The sequence below is a fragment of the Haliaeetus albicilla genome, chromosome 20 (genome assembly GCF_947461875.1).
Source record: "Haliaeetus albicilla chromosome 20, bHalAlb1.1, whole genome shotgun sequence".
In the NCBI taxonomy this organism is placed as follows: Eukaryota; Metazoa; Chordata; class Aves; order Accipitriformes; family Accipitridae; genus Haliaeetus; species Haliaeetus albicilla.
The window spans coordinates 13392085-13411125 of NC_091502.1; positions in this window are offsets into that span (position 1 = coordinate 13392085).

Below are 19041 nucleotides of genomic sequence, written 5' to 3' on the forward strand. Positions count from 1 at the left end.
AGATACTTCTCAGTATTTTCTGCCAGTTCTGTGCCTCCCTTGAAATCAGTGCCCCGTTAGGGAAATGAGTGGGTCACACCCTAAATCACAGGAAAAAAAAACCCTTAATGTAACATTTCAAAGTGTTTCTTATACTCCAACTGTTTTGTGGGGCTTTTGGATAGTCACTCTTGTGGGTGGCTGGCCTTGGACAACTTTTAATGCTGTTCACAGAAGATCTATGAAGACATGTAGCAGCTGTAGCTACACAAGAACTACTTTCCCCTGGCACCAGATAAGATAGTTTGTTGAATTAGATAAAAGTGCACTCACCCGCCCACCTATATTCTCTATAATTTACTGGCACACTTCTGCCTAAAGCTTTGGCCAGCTCTGTCTCCTGTGACTTATCTGTTACGGATCTATTCTTTGGATTACACTACAGGCTAGGGAGCCCTTTGTGCCACTCCACAAATGCACTCCCTGTCTCTTTACCGAAGCATTTACTATTGGCTGAGATAAGCCAGGGAGAAAATGAAAGCATGGGCCGCTTTTGCTTTCTCAGCAGCTGTGCAGCAGGACCGTCAAGATGGCCTGCGCTGTGCGAGGGGTCTCGGTGTCCTCCCTCAGCGAGCTGGTGGAAAGCAGGCAGAGATGGCTCCTTTCCAAGAGGGGATCTGCATCCTGGTGGAGAGGCAAGGAGAGGCAACGCTCCTGAAATACATCCTATAAAAGGTTAACACTTGGATGGCTGGTGAGTATCCTTTGGGATACCTGACCGCACTGCTGTGGCCAACAGAGCTCTCCTGGAACCCGTGCAGGGCAGACTATGTACACCCTTTCTGCAAATTCCACATTTAACAGCACGTTTGCTGCTTGCTTATCACATAAAGCCTGCTTAAAATAGAAGCATCTGAGAGAGAGCTGATGTCTTGGGTCCTCTCCGCTTTGAATGAAGGAGAAAAAAAATCCCCTTTGAAGATTCAAAGGCTACAAATTCTAGTTATTGCTAACCTTTGTTGTGTACTTCTCCTCCCACACACCTCTGAAGGTCAAGCAAATGCTCAGAGCCAGGTCTGGCAGTAGATTTCTCAGCTGTTTATAAGACATCAGAGCACCTAAGTCCAAAATAATGCAGCCAAAGACAACTAGTCATGGGTTTAAGAAAGCAAGAAGCCCGACTACTATTTTGCTTGTTAAGCTGGTTTGGTGGAGGAAAATCCACCTACCTGCCACTTTGCCGCACCAGAGGAGGCACTCGCCTCTTCAGCCCTCTATAATTCTTGGCTGCTTAATACTCCAAGCACCTATAGGAAGATCAGCAAATTGCAGCATTATTCCAAGTTATCTGTAACCCAGACATGTTGGCTGTACTCATTTAACCCTTCAGAGCAAGGAGGGAATTCACAATGGGTCCTCCACATCCTGGGCATATGAGCTGTGCAGCAGGCTACTAGGTCAGGTGGGCCAGCATGATGGCCCAGATGCCAGGGCTAGGTCACCTTCTTCAGCTGATGGCACCAATTTGCAGTCACAAGAGCACAACTTCTTACTTGCTTATGGGCACTGTGCAACTCATGGGACTGGAGACCTGAACACATGGGTACACAAAAATTATTCAAAATCAGCAGGGATATGGAATAAGCGTGTTAGATCCCATGCAATATGCCCTATCACAACAATGTCAACCGAGCCTATCTCTTCTAAGATAAGCTTGAGCCTTTCTTCCAGGAAAGAAATGAATTGCAAAGACAGCTGGGCTCAAGGGAAGCCTCTGACCTATGGACCCTAAGTAAAGCAAGGCAATGAAAACCCTGAAAGGCAAAATTTTAACCTATGCTTATCCCTAGAACTTCTTTCTGGTTCATTCTGAGTAGCTTCCCACAAAACAGCTTAGTATTGGGTGGCTCTTGCTCTACATGTTGGCATTTTGGATCCCTTTGAGATCATCTGAGTCCTCCTAAATAGTGCATGCAGGGAAGGCTAGTGCCTAACGTGGGGTCCAGCTTCCATTCCACATGGGAAGCTCCTTAAAGTCGAGCTTTGCAACATTCAATTTGTAAGCACATAAATCATCTTTTACATCTGGTTCTCAACATCTGGAAGATCTATTACTGAGCTTGTTTAGAAAGTATATTTGATCTCGGTTCTGGCTGGAGCAGAGAGTCTGCATTTTGTCTCTCCTCATTCTGCATTGCCCAGCTGCTGGCGTACCAGCTTTCTGTGTAAACAACCCTGCTCCTGCCTGTTTCATTCAGCAGTTTCACAAGCTGGCATCTGTGACCTTGCAATTCCCAGGCCTCCCTTGCAACAAGGCTGATTAAAGGAGAGCTTGTACTACCCCACAGCTGTCCCGGTACCTCACAGTAATGGGAAAAGGGATACAGAAACCTAGGACCACGTATGCGTTTGAATACAATGAAGATATTGTTGAGCTCGCCCAGCTGTAGCAATGACATTAAGGAAACCAAAGAGTTTGCACTATGATTTTCATAGTAGGAATACGAAGGCTTTAAAAAGTGCAGATACAGTATATTACTCAGGTCTCTTGTACCCTTCTTGCCACGTGGCTGGCTCAAGCCCTCAGACTGACTTACCTGCTGCAGTGCTTTTCAGAGATGTAGCAATCCATTTTATTTCCCAGCTGAACAGAGAGCTAAACCCAGCTGGCTCAGCAGCATGCACCATCTCCCTGCCTCTGGGAACCAGCTTCTCCCCCTATCCTCTCCTGATCCTCTCTGGGTTCTGATCCTCCCCAGGAGGCACCAACGAGCAATTAACCATTCTTTTCCCGAGCTTGTTTCTCACAAGCACCACCCAATAACTGGCTAACAGAAAACAGACATGGAAAGGAAAGAGGACGAGACCCAGCTGACAGCTCCCCACACTCCACATGTATCACATCATCCTACCACACCACATCCCTCTAATCCACAATGCCACCGACCAAACCACCCCATTACATGCACCTCCTCTAGAAGACAGTGAATGAAGAAACCAGAAAGGTAAAGCATGTAAAGAGAGTTTTGAATCATAAAAAACAAAAATAAAGAAAAATGGGAATTTCTTGCAATTCTGATAATTCTGTTTCAGTCGCCTTTCTGATGACGTCTGCAAACATCTCCGGAGCGGGATTCAACAGCTGTGTAAAGGCAAACGCCTCCTCAGTGTAGAATCCTCCCTTTGCTCCAAGTTAGTGGGAAAAGAGATCTTCACTAATAGAAAACCCAGGTAATTGCATTGATTAGTAGATTGTAAATTAGTTTAACAGCAAATTATGTAAACAAGCCTGCTATTGAAATGTAATAGACTATTTTCAAAACAAATGTTTCTTTTTAACATCTGCAGCTGGTGGAACAGTTCTCGTCCCAGCAAGAAAAGTGTTTTCCTGTGGGGTAACAGAGATGTCCGTTAGTATGACTATGACTGTGATTAAACTGCTGGTGTTCCCTAGTGGTTGGGTAACTCTGCATCAGAGGCATTCATCACCATGAAGAAGGTGCCAGCTATTTAGGTAACTTTAAGTGCTCACAAGTTACACCCATAGTTAATCTGAAAGCATTACAGCTGCAAAACCTGGGGCATCAACGTCTGAAGCACCTAGAGCTACTGTAAAATTGTGCCCAGGCATTGCTTTTTCAAGAAGGCTCTGGTCTAATTGAGTAAACGTCAGTTCAGGGAAGTCCCACAGCCTATGTTATGCAAGATACCAGATTAGATAACAAACCTCTCTCTTGGATTTACAGCTGTGAAATGGCTGAATCCTTCCTACAACTGACTGGGCAGAATTTTAACCCTCTGTGAATCCAAGCAAGAGCTGGCCGAGCAAGTTGACTTGTGGATAGTTTATCCTGTGTGGCTGGTGAGCAACATACTCTTCCAAGTATACCACTCATATCTATTAGCTCATTTTTTAAGCTTATATCTGACGATTATATAAATGAGATCCAGACAGTGTCCACAGATGGGGGTTATAGACTATCAGGTTTTTTAGTTAGCTTTAACTGAAGCTCATTCCTATGCTAAATCATAAGTTAATACTTCTTCCTTGCGTCTCACGTGGAGGTTTTTTGCAACATCAGCAGTTTACAAAAATCATTTAAAAATAGGCAGTGAGTGAAATGAAGCATCCATTTAATATTTCTGGGTTTGGGAACAGACTAGATTTTATTAAAGGTGTTTTTTAAGATGGGCCTGATCTAATCTGTCAATGGCTTTTCCCCACTGATTTTTTGCCTTCTTCTAATGAATGCCTTCTTCTAATAATGGCTCATGATCAGGAAATAGCTTTACATAAATTGCCCAGTGAAAGTCAGTATCATAAATGTTAATGTATTCAGGATCACATGTATTTGTAAATTTGCCTCCTTTTTATAATCCTTTTTAAAACAAACCCCTAATAATCTCAGCTGAGTTGAGTAAACCATTCCAGAGATGAATATTAGCAGAATGAGGAGAAAAATAAGAGAAAAAGAAAAGGGATCCCAGATATGTACTTAACTGAAAGCTGACAGTAGAGAGTTGATAGAAGAATACAAGAACGCTGTTCCAGATGGCAGGAACTGCAGAGGAGGAAGAGCACGACTGTGAGAAGCAACGAAGGAAAGCTAACGATAGATGAAGTAGGATGAGAAACAGACACTCCAAGACATGCATCCAATTCTTCAGGTTATGTAAAACTATCTTTACCATTTATGCACTTCCCTCCTTTTCTGGGTGATGCACATTGCAGATAGAGTTGGTAGCACTGCTTGTAATTACCACCGCCTGACAGTTCTCGTTATAAGCTCCTGATTTTGGTTGCTGGTAAGTTTGTTAGATGTTACTCATCCAGGCTGAAATGTCCTCTGCCAAGGCTTGGCCTCGGGTTGATTCTTCCCCCCTCCATTTTCTTTTAGGAGGAGGAAAGGGGAGGGCAGTTTCAGTAAAAATGGTTCTGTGGTTTCCAGGGCAAGATTAGGCAACCGTTCATTTGAGCAAGAGCTTGAAATTTGGCAAAAGAGGGGTGAGGTCACCCCGATGCCAGAAGACGTAGCCAAGTTATAAATGTGTTTTTAAAAAGTCTGGGCTTACGTACTTTAGCAGAGACTCGTCAGCTTGGCAGATGAATTTGCAGAGGGTTGTGTCAGCACAAGGGCACGCCGTGTCCCCTGCCAGCTTCCAGGCCCTGGCAGGACTGTCCCCAGCAGGCAGCAGGGCTGGACGCTGCCTGTCCCCAGCGCTGCTGCTGCCGGCTGGAGCAGGGGCGGCCGCCTGCCTCTGGGTGCACAGGCTGCAGCTGCGCCGGGAGGCTCAAGGCTGAACGAAGGTGGGTGCGAGCAGGGGAGCAGGGCTGAGTTAGCAAGGGAAAAAGGCACTTGATTACAAACTGGCGAGAGCGAAGCTGTGATGACGTGAGGAACTGGAAAGGTAAATGCTAGCGCCCCAGCCTAGCAAAGAGCCCAGGACCTGAAGCGGGGTGACTGGCAGGACAAGAGGAGCAGGGTGATCAGTGGGAGGAGGAAGGAGAATGGAGGGGAGAGGGAAGAAAAACATCTTGGTGGTAGCTAGCACGTCCTTTCCAGAGCCCAGAGCAGAGCAGAGGTCACCGCCTTCCTCTTTTACCAGCAGAAATCTGGAAGTTGGCTGGCACTGCAGTTCTTTCTGCTTGCAGAGGCTTCCTACACTGGCTGAAAACCTGTTACTCCTGTTCCTTGGTTAGCTCTAAAGCTTCAGTTCTCCACCAGAGAGATGCATTAGTGCTTCTCCTTTGTGGAGCACCTCAGCTTGGGATCAGGGTAGACTCCTCTGCCATCTGTCATGCACACTCTCCCCTAATGCTGCAGGGGAGATGAGAAGTCTGATGTGGTGCATAGCCAGACTAGCTGTCTGTGCTCCCTTCCCTGCTGCTTGGAGGGGGGGGAAGAAAAAGCGTCTCTTGCCAGGCTGGGCTGCACAGAGATGATAAAAGGCCTTAATACCATGTGTTGTTGCAGGCCCTGAAGCATAACACAGAGCAGTTACGGAGCAAGAACCTGAAGAAAGGCGAGATGCAATGGCCATTAACTGTATCCTTACTCATATGTCCTAATGATCTCTTTCTTCCCCAGCCAAGTCAACAGCCAGTCTCCCCTCACACCCTCACCAGCTCCTCACCCCAATATTTTCAATCCCCATAAAACTATACTTCTGCCCCAGTCACACCAGCATGTCCTCTTTCTGCACCTAAGCATTTTCCCAATTGCCCCCAGTGACTGTCATCCCTCAGGCCTCTTAGCCCCAGTATCATCTGAATATCCCAGCATCCTCCTCATAACCCCAGCAACAGCACCCTGGAGCCCTTCTAGCTCTAGCATTAAACCCGGTTATTCTGTAGCCTCTACACCCTCATGTTCCAGTCACGCCCCCCATCACCAGTGACCCTGCTCACCTTCAGATTTATCCATGTCATCCCAAATGACTGTTCCTACAACAACTCCCTCATCCCTGCTGCTGCCCAAGTCTCCAAGGTCTAGTTCCCAGTGCCATCCTGAACACCTTCTCCAGCTGCTGCCTCACCTCTCTGCAAGGGGAGCTGGACGCAGACACCTCACCAGCGAAACAGCACAACGCTTTCTTGTGTTTTCTAGATACAGTCGACTCGCTCCTGAGGGTTGGGGTTCCTCCCAGCTGCCTTTAGACACCAGCATCCATCCAAGCGAGCATCAGTTTCCTGTACAGTGAATGGAGATAACTGAACGCTTTTAGGGCACTGTTGATCTAACTCAATTTAGACATTTACTTTGGCTGCCCCAAAAGCACTGTTACCTCTCTAATCACTGTAAGCGGAGACAAGGATTAGCTCAGTTTAGATATGTCCCCAAACAACATTGCATATTTACCCTTATTTCTTAATTCATGCTCAGCAATGATCTTTATTTTCCTTCAAAACAGCATTTCAGGTTTCCAGGGGAGTGTCCTGCATCGTGAGCTTGCCCAGCGAGGGGTGGCTCAGCAGCAGCAGCAGCACCGTTGGCTGATCGATGCCATCAGCACACTACCACACCATACCATACCGCACCATACCACTCCACCTAGTGGTAAGACCGTGGATCTCAAAGCATGGTGTAGAAAACAATTCATAACACAGTTGGGCGCAGAAATGCCAGGGCGGTTGGCGTTGTTGAAAAGCAGGAATAACGGAAAGTTCCAGGAATGATTTTTCCACCATTTCCATCCTTGTGCCTAGAAAGTGCTGTTCTCAGCTAGGCGCTGTTTGGAATACATTCAAGAATACATGATATCTTTTGTTAAGGTCAGTATGTTCCAGTTTGATCAGCTTGACCAGAATGGGTTGAAAGTTATAGAGGCTGGAGAACAGAGGAGACCACAATTTTATGCACTGGAGAAATCCAGGGTGGACTTACGTCTGGAGATCTCTGGGCAGTTTTCTCTATTGAAAATGATAGCGTAGAAATGGAAAGGCTCCAAGAAAGGCTCCAAGGGCACAGAGGTTTGGGACCAATTTCACACAGGGAGTACTTGAACAAGCTACAGTTTTTCATCTCAAAAATAGAGAGGACTAAGGAGAAAAAGATGAAATATAAACAGGAAGAGAGTGAAGAGGAAACTATTCCTCACCCACTCTTCCATTACAAAAATCAGACAACATCAAATGAAATTAGCAGGGACCAGTTTCAAGATAAGTGAGATGCAATGGCTCTTTGCACAACAGTTAATGAGGCCAAGAACTGTATAACTCTTTGCCACATGACATGGTGAATACTGAAATGCTTACCACCTGTCAGGAAAGCATTCAGGGCTTCTACACTGTACTCACAGAATGCAGTCTGTGATAATACTTCTGTACTCTGGACTTCAAACAGGTATGTATACATGTGCGTCTTCCTGTGCTTACAACCTCTCTGCTGTTGGCCACAGCTGGCAATGGGGTACCTGCCTCGGCAGAGCTTTGCTCCAGGAAGTGGAGATGTTCCTAGGGAAAAAAAATTGTCTTTAAATAGGAAACAAAATTCAGAAAAAACCCACAGTGTGCAAATATATTGATAAATATATCTAAGATTTTTTTCAGTTCATCTTGAACAGTTGTTTTCAAAGTTTTACAATAGAAAAACTAAAAATGATTTTTTATTGTGCATTGAAACAAGAAAATCTGAAGTAACATCGTCTTTCAAAAATTAATCTTGGCTTGGCTCCAAGATCCTTTTACATAGTATAGGTTGGTTGCTCATTCACTGAATATTTTCATTATGTGCTTCTGTAGGGAAGATGATTTGTAGCCATATTTATTTGAAGACTCTATTACATTGAATAAGCATAAATAATGTATATGAGAAGGTAGGGTAGGATTGCCTGGCAGCCTTCAATCTGTCATTCCTATGACTGCTAACTTGGCAATCTTAACATAGCTTTTTGTGGGGGACAAATTATAAAACAAATAATCCTGAGGTAAGGCTTTCATGCCTACACAGTGCTGAATGTATTTATTTTTCAATTCCATTCAAGTCCCAAGTGCTGTCAGAGTGCCAAAGTATCAGTCAATATGATTTTTCATACTGCAAATCTTCTTTGTTTAGTTAAAAAAATGTCACATCTCTCGTGATAACTGGGGAAATGGTTTTTACAGAGATATCAAAAACTACTGAAACTTTTCAAGGTCTCCTGAAAATTTCCATAGGGAGACGAGGCCATTGAGGCGCACTGAGTCACATCCAGCAACAGCTTGTCTGGAGGCTTACAGAGGACCTTATCATCTCTTGAGCCTTTCTCTTTGAGTCTGGTGGTTTAGTAGGTGACATGGTGCCCAGCAAGAGCTGCAATGAGCATGTCACGTAGCCAAGAGCCTGAAGGTCCCTGTGCAAAAGCATCACCTGAAAGCAAGGGCTCTGCAAGTTCCCCTCAGTGTGCTTCTTCAGCAACACCAAGCACGGTAACTTCATGGCGTCTCAGCATCAACTCGTAACGAAGGAATATTACTCCTTAATGCACATCGCTCACCTTCAAGGTGCTCTCAAAGGCTTTTTCTCCCCTTTGTATATGGGCAGGCAGTGGTTTGCCTGGGAGTTGGGAGGTGAGCAGATCTCCTAATGGTCTCTAGCAGTTCATTGCCTCCTTCTTCTTCATATACAGGTGAATAGAGGGGGTGGGAAGGAGGAAACTGAGCCCACTTCTGGGGATGCAGCAGCTGAAGATCCAGTTCAAGCTGCCAGAGAGATTTCATCTTTATTTACTACTGCAGAACAAAATACAATTACCAAGGATTTGGTTAATCTATCATAAAAAAAAAATCAATTGACCTAGAAGGCTGATGCTTTTCTTTATATCACTATAAATGACACATCCTTTTGCTGTTTCAAGATGGGTGGCATGAAAGTTTTAACAATTAAATAAAAAGCTAAAGTAACCACATTAAATTTGTACGTATGCACTGTGAACAAAATAAAAATAGCTCAGGATGCTAGAATTGTTCCAAAGCAAACACAACCTAAAAATAATGAAGCTAAAGTTAAATTTAACAGAAATAAAATATATTAAGATCCAGCAAATCTTAAGCTAAAAAAAACCCTGCTTTGCTCTGACTCTTTAAACAGTTATTTCAGGATCATAAACACTATTTGGATTTATACTGAGCTGGGATTTTTTTTGATGTCTTATCTATATTTTTTCTTCTGTTTGAGATTCTCCCCTTTACAAATGTTTAGCATTGGACATTTATGAAGCAATTAAACATTTAGAAATGAACATTCCCAACTGACTGTTATGGCTAAGAGATTGTTTTTTAAGAGGTAAAGAATTGAGGACAAAGGAAATTCCTCAATTTAAGATATAATCAGTTCAAAAGTTGAGCACTGCTCTGCATAAGAGAATTTTGGTTGAATAATGAAGTTTTTAAACAAAACCAAGAAACATATAATGCCATTTATTTCACACTTGGTAAAAATATCATTCAAGTACACAATTAAATGCAATCTTTTATGAGAATCTCTTCCGGGTTTCAAAACATCAGCAAGAGGATATTCAGGTTGTACGTTTTGGGTCCATGCTGATGTATTAACTTTTCAAAATTAGTGTGGTTGCTACCAATACTCCTCTGAAAAGCCCAAAAGTTTCTGACTTGCTGTTGGGGTGGTCTTATCCATCTCGGGGTCCATGGTTTGGTGGATGCATTAGCTAAAACTGCTATGTAGGATACATTTCCTTTTTTCTTTTTTTATGCAAGCAGCTGGTGCAAACTCCATCTCTTTAAAAATTAGTTGTCAAGTATTTTTTTCTTTCTTGGGAGATGGTTTTTATTTATCTCAATTTTCCATCAAGGTGGGTTGAGGGGCCCATTCTGTTTGGGAGAAGGAGGGGAAAAACTGTTGCTTCATATAGGACTGGCTGCATCCATTTCAAATTCCTTTGGTTTTGAAAAAGTACCAGAGTTAGGCCAGAAGAAAAAAATGGGAAGGGCCAAAAAGCACACAAAAAGTCAGCTATAATTTGTAGACTGTTCATTTACTGTGAAGAAGAGATGAAGTCCTAGTTTTTTCTGTCCATCAGTGAGTAACTGAGAATATCCCAGCTGGTAACACAGCAAAATTCACCTGGAGTCTGATTATGAACTCTCTCCCCCAGACAGCCATGAACTTAACAGCTGCTATTCGCACAAATGCCACAAAACAACAAAAGTCAGCTTCAGCTGGAGAGCAACTGCTCTCAGCCAATTTCAACAGCACTAGTGTCCTAAGGACCATCTCACCAGCTGGAGTTAGTTGGTGGCTTCTCCAAAGCCGTCAAGCCAAATCTGTCAGCGCACACTTCTTTTCAGATCTGCCTAAAGCTATAGGGATATCTTAAAAAAAAAAAAAAAAATTTCCTTTGCCCACATATAGCACTGCCACAGAAGACCAGCTTTTTAGGGGGATCCCTGTTGTTACTGGATTTAATGGGTTAATCCTGTTGGCGCAAGACCTTTCAGACGTGTGGGTTTCCGAGGACTTTCTCAGGCAAGGATGCTGGGGCCTGAGTAATTGAATCACTGGTGGGACAGGAGATCCCAGGCTTTGATATATAGTCCCCTATGTTTTAGGGGGTCTCTGCCAAGAGGAGGGCAGCGCACGGAGGGCTGCTGGAGTATCTGGCACCCCGGCAGGAACACAGGTGGTTCAAAGCAGATCAGCACTGTAGCATTTGGATTACTTTTCAATTCCTCCCAGATCTTTTAATGCAAAGGTGGAATTTACACTGCAAAGGGAAGGTTAAAAGCATGAAGTATTCATCAAGCAAAACTGGATTCAGTTTGTTGGAGGTCCCTTACACAGATCTGTGATTTGCTTTAGGCTGGAAGCAACGTTTAGACTTCTCTGTCACGGCTCTTAATTATGTTGTGCAGAGCTCCAAGCTTATTTAAAATTGTAGCAGACAATTATAATTTGTGTGTTCAGGATCAGGGTGATTCACTCAGCCACACAAAAACACGTGGCCTGCACTGGCAGGGGTACAGCTTGAGGTCTGCTGAGAAGGGGCTCTGCCGGTATCAACTTCAGCTATTCTCTTACATTATAAAGCCAAAAACAAGGAGCAGTTTGAAAGTTATAGTGAATTACTACTGTAAATCAGGGGGAAAAAATCCAGTTAATGGAGAAATCGCTTTTAGAGGACAGACCTCCTACTGTCCCCTCAGCTGTGATTCCAAGTAAACTTTTTTCCCCCCAGGCAGAAAAATAAAATAGGACCTAAAACAACAATTGCATTATTAATTTGCAATTTATGGCATAGCAACAGCTATCCAAAAGGATGCAGGATTAGCTGGCTCTGTGTTTGCTTTTATCTGTCCACATTGTGGAAGGATGCATTGAATTAAGCATTCCTTAAGTTTTAACTATGGTCATGCTTTGACAATTGAACTACTCCCTGGGAATCACACCCTCCACTAAAGAATCACAGCAAAGGTAATGTAATGATTTTTTTGTAGATGATGTAGAGACTCCACATACCTACCAAATGGATGAATCAAGCAGCTTGCCTTTCAGCAAAAACATTTTAAAGGTAGCTTTACAGGATTAGTAAAATTCATGGGAAACAACAGATGAATGACTGTGCTGTCATTGAAGTAATTGTACGGGGCATGACTGCATGCTTACTTAGACCTTTGTAACCACTTTTTTCCAGTACCAAGACTGACTACAGATTTCAGTTTCCCTTGTCTCTCTAGACAGAACAGCATTAACAGGTTTATACTGAACTGCAAACACAGCTGAAGAACATCCCAGGGAGAATTTTCAAGGGTCTGTACTACCTGTGGCTATTCATTTCTACACCTGTGATTTGACTTAGTAGCATTTTGCTCCTGCTTTTCATAGAAAAAGCTGCACAGTGTCTAAAGCACCGCAGAGTCCAGGCACCCTCTGGTACAAGCGAGAGATGCCAGCCTTGCCAGGGCAGTTTTCTGGCATGCCAGAGTTTCATGGCAGGTGCAAGCGTTGCCAGGTATATGAAGGTGACACCATTGACGAGCTAAGCTCCAAGAGAAGGCACTTGAAATACCTCTGGAGAATAGCAGGCCAAGTGCACCTTGGCTCCCAAGGAAGTGTTTCTGGGCCAGGTTTTCGCACTTCCAGGAAATATTTGGGTAGTTCTTAACCCTGCTGTTTTTTGTGGATGCCTTTCAAGAATGACTTGTTAGCTTGCAAAGGGAAAGGAACCTTGAAATTACTTGATAAAGCAAGTTAGCTTCATAGTGGCAAATTATACCCATTTCACAGGTGAGGCATGTGAAGGGAGGAGGTTTGCCAGGAGTCTGTGGTCTATTACAGTTCAGGGTTTGGCTTGTGATCCTGTGCGATACCCCTGCCCACCCACTCCCCAGTGACTACTCCGGTAGTCAGAAGTATCAAATTACTGGTTTTGCTGTTTGCCTTTCCAGGCAAAGCAAACTAGAAAAGATTGCTTGTATAAAATTACAATATTTTTAATCTCTTATTTTCCATATCAAGGAATCAAGAGAATCGGTGCATTTTGTAGAGCAGGCATCTTGATTGCTGGCATCAGGTGCCAGCTGGGTACCACACAGTTAATAACCTCAGAAAAATGGTGTGTTGTCCTTTGGGCAAGACAGAAGCACATCCATGCTAAGGAGTTCTCTGCTGACTGGACTCAAATACTACTTGAAGGGAACAAAGTGTTCCTATCCCTCTATCCAAAAATAGAAGCAGGAGAGACAATACTTTTTCAGGCATTTGCCGGAATGATAAGGGAGACGAACAAAAACCACTCCCAGCTCTAAAGCTCTAGTTTAAGTTCACCAAAATGCTGCTTCACCCAGTCCAGTGCAGAGAGAAGCAGCGATGCCATCTTGTCTGCATTTTAAAATAAAATCATTTGAGGGGAAAAAAAAATGCTAGCAAAGTTCTGAAGGAAGTGACAAACTCTTTGATGGTATCACCTAATTTGGCATGCCCGGGCTTGAAACTCCACCTCTTGCATGTTGTTTGCTGTACATTTGGTTCACTAAAGTACATCTTCAGGGAGGGGCTGTCTCCTCAAAGCTTCAAGCTACATTGCTTCCCGTCTCCCTAATCAGCTGTGCAACAGGGTAAATTTAGAAACAAAAGGCAGTGCAGCAGTGCTGGCAAATGGATTTAGTGCACATTAAAACCTGTTTTGGAAAAGTCAGAACAGGTCGTGCATGTCCCCAGCTCGGGCAGAACTGACAAGCTCTGCGCAAAATAATAAATGACTTGCATGCATTTAGCACTTTTCATCGTGAGAGAGCCTGAAGTATTTTACGTAATAGGAGTTATCGCCTACCCACCCATGAAACAGGCACCTGCGGAAGGCAGGCTGCACAAGCCAGATGGGGCACAAGAATTTTAAAGAGGCAAGTGAAGACTATCCTCTCCTCTATTCAAACACGCAGGAGGAATTTAGGTGGGCACGTGAATTAGCCAGGTTGGAATTTAGCCAGGAAAACAGCCTATGAAATAGTCCTTGCTTGGCAGTAAGTACAGTGAATTATTTAATGACCCTGAGCCAAACAGAGCATTTCATCTTAACTTACTGAAATTGCTCCAGAGTCCCAAACAGGTTTATATTCCAAAAAATTCTCTTTCAAGTCTCATGAAGCTTACTTATTTAAGGGTGGAATTGCAAACAGCATAAAGTCAACTACAAGGAAGACCTTCCTCAGTAGGAAAAAAAGAAAAAAAGATATCGTAAAGAGAAAGCTTTGAGGTGAAGGGGGTGGGAAATGTGCCACTCCCTTAAGGGAAATATATACCAGTAAACAAATGATGTATAAGTCTGCAGGCCATCATTTTTACCACTGTGCTCTGCACCAGAGAACATGCAAAAGACTGTTCCATTAGAAAAGACCACACACTTCTGCTGGATTTTTTCCCCTCTTACCCAGTTTGATGCTTTTGTTTTTGCCAAGACTGGTATCTGGGCTTAGCTTCAAGCTCATCAGTAGTTCCCTTAGAGCTTCAGCCAAAAAAACATCTTTTCCACAAAGGCTGGATGATTTTCAGGATGATTTTACTTCTCTGCAGGAGGTTTTTCTCCTACTAAGTGGGAGCTGTGCTCAATCTATTGTATCTTGGCCACACTCAAACTCGACTAGCTGGGTTAATTCACAGACAAATTGAACACATGCAGTACATTTAGTTAGAAGACAGATAGCACTAAAGCGCCTTTTACCACAGTGGAAACATTTTGTCCAGATTATTAAAGTAGTTGAGCTTAATTAAAGCATGTGAGTATTTTCAACAGAAGAAAAGAGCAGGTACTGAAGGACTTCTTATGCAGAGAAAGAACCAACATTTGGAAATCAAAACTGGACAAATATAAATAGCAAGTAAGGTTTTTTTCCATTTTTACACCATCAGTGTGATCGTCCATTGTAAGGAATTACCAAAGTGGTAGAGTCAAAACTGCACCTTTCTGAGGTGTTTACCTTAGCTAACAACAAATTATAGGAGCAACAGGGGTTACTAGGTGAACCAAGGATGGAAGGAGTCCGCTGATCTGAAACTCTGGAAACCTGCATTTGCTAACCCAGTGCTTAGGCTCTAACACTGGCCCCAATTCTTTGAGTTGGTACCTGGCAGTGGACCTCAGAGGTCAGCTAGACCTCAGCTAGACTGAGGCTGGGTCAGCTCTATCCCATCTCTGAGAGATGCTCGTCTAACTTGTCCTTTGAAGTCTCCCGTGACAGAGCTACTGCAACCTCCTCAGGCACCCCAACAAGGCACTCGGAAGAGTAAAAGAAGGTTCTCCTAACCTAAAGTTTACCTTACTGCCACTTAACCGATGACTTCTCATCCTTTGCTCTGTGGATAATAGATTCATAGTAGCAGTTGCTTTTTACTTCAAGATCATCTTTAACCATTTAATCAGCTTTTCTCTAGATAGACGGCCCAACTACTGTAATCTTCCTCTCACATTTTCCTCATCATCACTGCTCTCCTCTGGACCATCTTCAGTCCATGTCTTTCATCAAATTCTGTACCCAAAAGGCTGACCAGCACTCCAGCTGCTCACTGACATGAAGCAGTGTAGAATTGCTTTGTGTCTGTTGTATTTGCTTTGTGCATCTCATGAGAGCATATGCATTTTTTATAACAACAAAAAAACTGTCAGATACATCAGTTTTGTGAAGTTCTTCTGAGTTACAAAAGCGATTTTATCTACTAAGCTACCAGGTCCTAATCTTCAATTCCTGTAGCTGACTATTTCCGAGTACATACTTGTGTATCTGTCTTTATTGGTTTGCCTCCATTTTCTCTCCAAACACTTCACTGTCTGATCTTGTCTTATAGCACACACGGAGCTCCTCCAAATTTCATGTGTGTATTTATAAATACAATTCACAAATATATGCAAATGTATTAATACATATAAATGCATAAAATACAAACATCCCCGCTGAGGTCTGAGTATTTGAATAACACAGAAAGTATATTGTACATTTTTACAGATGTCGCAATGGAAAAAAAAAAGAAAAAATTCTAAGAGAGTGGTCACTGGAGTCAGTACTAGAAGCAGTTAGAGCACTCAGTTTGCCTATTATGGGATATAAAAATCTCTTTGTTCAGTAGCAGTCTAGGTCCTATGCAAGCACAGCACGCAGTCCAAAGGGCTGATTCAAAACCTAGAGGTCAAAGACTTCTGACTTCAAAAGCACCCTGAATCAGCTTCAAATGCCTAGACATGAGCTTGTCATCTTCTATTCCAGTGCTATCGTTCTACCAAAGAAACACCTAGCAACAAAAGTCGGTAGCACAGAAATAGTTACACTCAACTGTGGAATAAATCCACGTGTTAATACATTTAAAACAGTCTAGGTCCACCCATGGAGGCAGCTTAAATCTTCAAAAACAAAAAGAAACCCCAGCAACCGTCATAGGATCTTGAGGATGGGGAAGTAATCCAAAACCATCTTAATCTCTATTTACAAAGAGTAACTCCAGCAAGTAGCACAGTATGTGCTATGTATCAGTGGAACATGGCACTCAGTTGTATTAGGCACCCATTAGGGGTTTAATCCCTGCCACGAATGAACATTTTGCTCCTTAAGTAACTGTACCAGTTCTCTATCTCCTTAACCACACATACACATCTCTGTGTATGCACGTATATGACTACGCAGTTACAGAACATACATATACTAAGATGCATAGCATGGATTATGCAGTAAGCTTGAAGGTAAACTTCAGCCTAGACAAATCTTATCTTGAAGCCAACTTCCCTTCTGTCCCCCTTAAAAGCCACAGATGCACTCTCACAGGAGGGGACTGACTGGCAACCCATCTTCTCTTACCCCTCCCCTTTTGTTTGGGTTTTTTTTGTGTGTGCAAGGTGCTTTTAAGTCCCCAAAAGCTAAACTAACTTACATATGGCGTGCTACGACTACTCAAGACTGGTTTCTTGAGAGGCAGCACAGCTGAATAACATGTGCATTCACATTCTCTCTCATTGTTCATTTTGGTTTTCTGATTGAAATGCTCCTACATCACACCTAAAAACCTGAAGATTTAAAAATAAGCAACAACCATGCAGATTTTGTAACTGGGATGGCACTTCTATTGTTTGTTTTCCTAATGAGCCTTGAACAAATATCGTAATGTTCATGAGAATCCGAGTTGCCTTTAGGCAGGAAATTAGTGTTTATATATGGTATGTCTATATATAGATACACACACAAATGCATGCAGCATTACTCTATGTGTATGTATGTATAATGATGCAAGATTTCTTCCCCCTCACACTCATAATTAATCAATGTACTTTACACCTAAAAGATTACTTTGGCTTCCCAGAGAGAAGACCAGATAAAGTTCAACAGGAACGCTGAATCTGAAAAATAGCTAAAAACCTTAGGACTTAGGCACAAAAGTTTTCAGAGAAGGAAGAACTGCTGCATATTAATCTGCCAGTGGTAACTGTGCACAACTGTCTTCTGCCAAATACAAGGCAATTCATGTTAACTGGTGAGCAGTAGAGGGCTAACCTGAATCAGCTCCCCCTTCCTACTGAGTGTCCACACCCCAGTGAAAACTATCATTTGTATATGGACTAACATATTACCTTTCTGTAATGTATTTGTGGGTTTAAGCTAGTAGAATCACATGCATACCTTATACTACACTGCAAAAATTGATCTTCTGATGTGGTGATGCCACTCAGTAAAAGACCCCCAAAATAGCACAGTTTGAGAATGAATTAATAGAAAGCACTTACCCTCAAAGCCTTTTGCAAACATTAACATTTCAGTGCTCCCAGGACACAAGTAAAACCATGCCACCCAGCCTTCCTGGGAAATGGTAAAATGCCTCACTTAAAGGCTAAGCAGAAAGTCAGATGTGCCACTACAAGGTGGCAGTCCTCTTCATCCAGGGCAGTGTGTACCCAGCTAGAGTGTACCTGACTGCATTTTAAAAAACATCTTTATCCTTTGTTGCTGTTGTCACCAATGCACTCACTTCAATAACATGGTCATCTGTTAGATGTTAGTGACATTAAAAATAAAGTGCAAACAAATGTGAAGCCAGTTGCCACAAAGACACAAGTCACCCAGATGTCTTCACTTTGTTAGAAACGAGACATTTGTAAGAGCAGCTAAGAAACTAGCCTCATACAGCAGTACAGGTCTGCTTCCTTCCTATTCGCATGGACCTCACCAGACTTCATTATTTTATTTTCAAGGTGAGGATAAAGCAAAATCCAAGTAGCACAACAGTAGACCCCACCAGCAGAGATTACAGTTGTAAGGAACCCGAGCCTTACTGCAACCGTGGATTTTCATGTAAAACCAGCACATTTTCCAAGCCATGGCTAGGATACGGAGGAGAGGAACTTGGATATTGGTATTACTGTTTGGGTGACAGGTTTTCTAGCATTCTTGCCACTAAGCTGCAAAGAGAAATTTCTATTTCTCAGTGATCTATTGGTGCTTATCACATTCAGATTAATTCTTAGAGGAATCTATGTCCATACAAAGACTAGCAGATCCTGAAAGGCTGTTTACCAGAGCAAAGACCTTTAAAAGAAGAGTCATGTCTTAAGTGAAAAACAAAAATTAAGACATAAAGGAGGTCACACAGTTTTACATACTGGTGTATAAAGGGCTTTAAAGCAGTTGCTAGAATCACCTGTGGGCAGGATGAAGGTGGTGGGAGGTACAGGCCGCAGCAGCAGGCGAGCTTTAACAAGTCCAGCAGTTGTCACCTTTTGTAAGCACCAAAACTCCTCGGCAGCAGTCTGAATCTCTCCTGTACGGAAAGTGCAAGGCTGCCACACAGGCTTTGCTTTTGCTAGCAACTTCTTGGACTAAACAGACATCATAGCCCCTTGCAGCCTGCAGAGCACAGGCTGAAGGCCACTGGTCTAGCCAGAAAGCATCTCACAGTTACTGCCATTTGCTGTGAGGTATCACCACCTAAATCATGCAATTTCTTACAAGTGTGGGTCTGGGATTTTGTCATAGACACACATGACCAGTATCTCGTTTCAACTGTAGACTTTGAAAGTCCAGAATTGCAGCTGAACCTCTCAGAGGCCTCTGGGTCATACTCTTCAACAGCGGGTGATGGGGACGAAAGG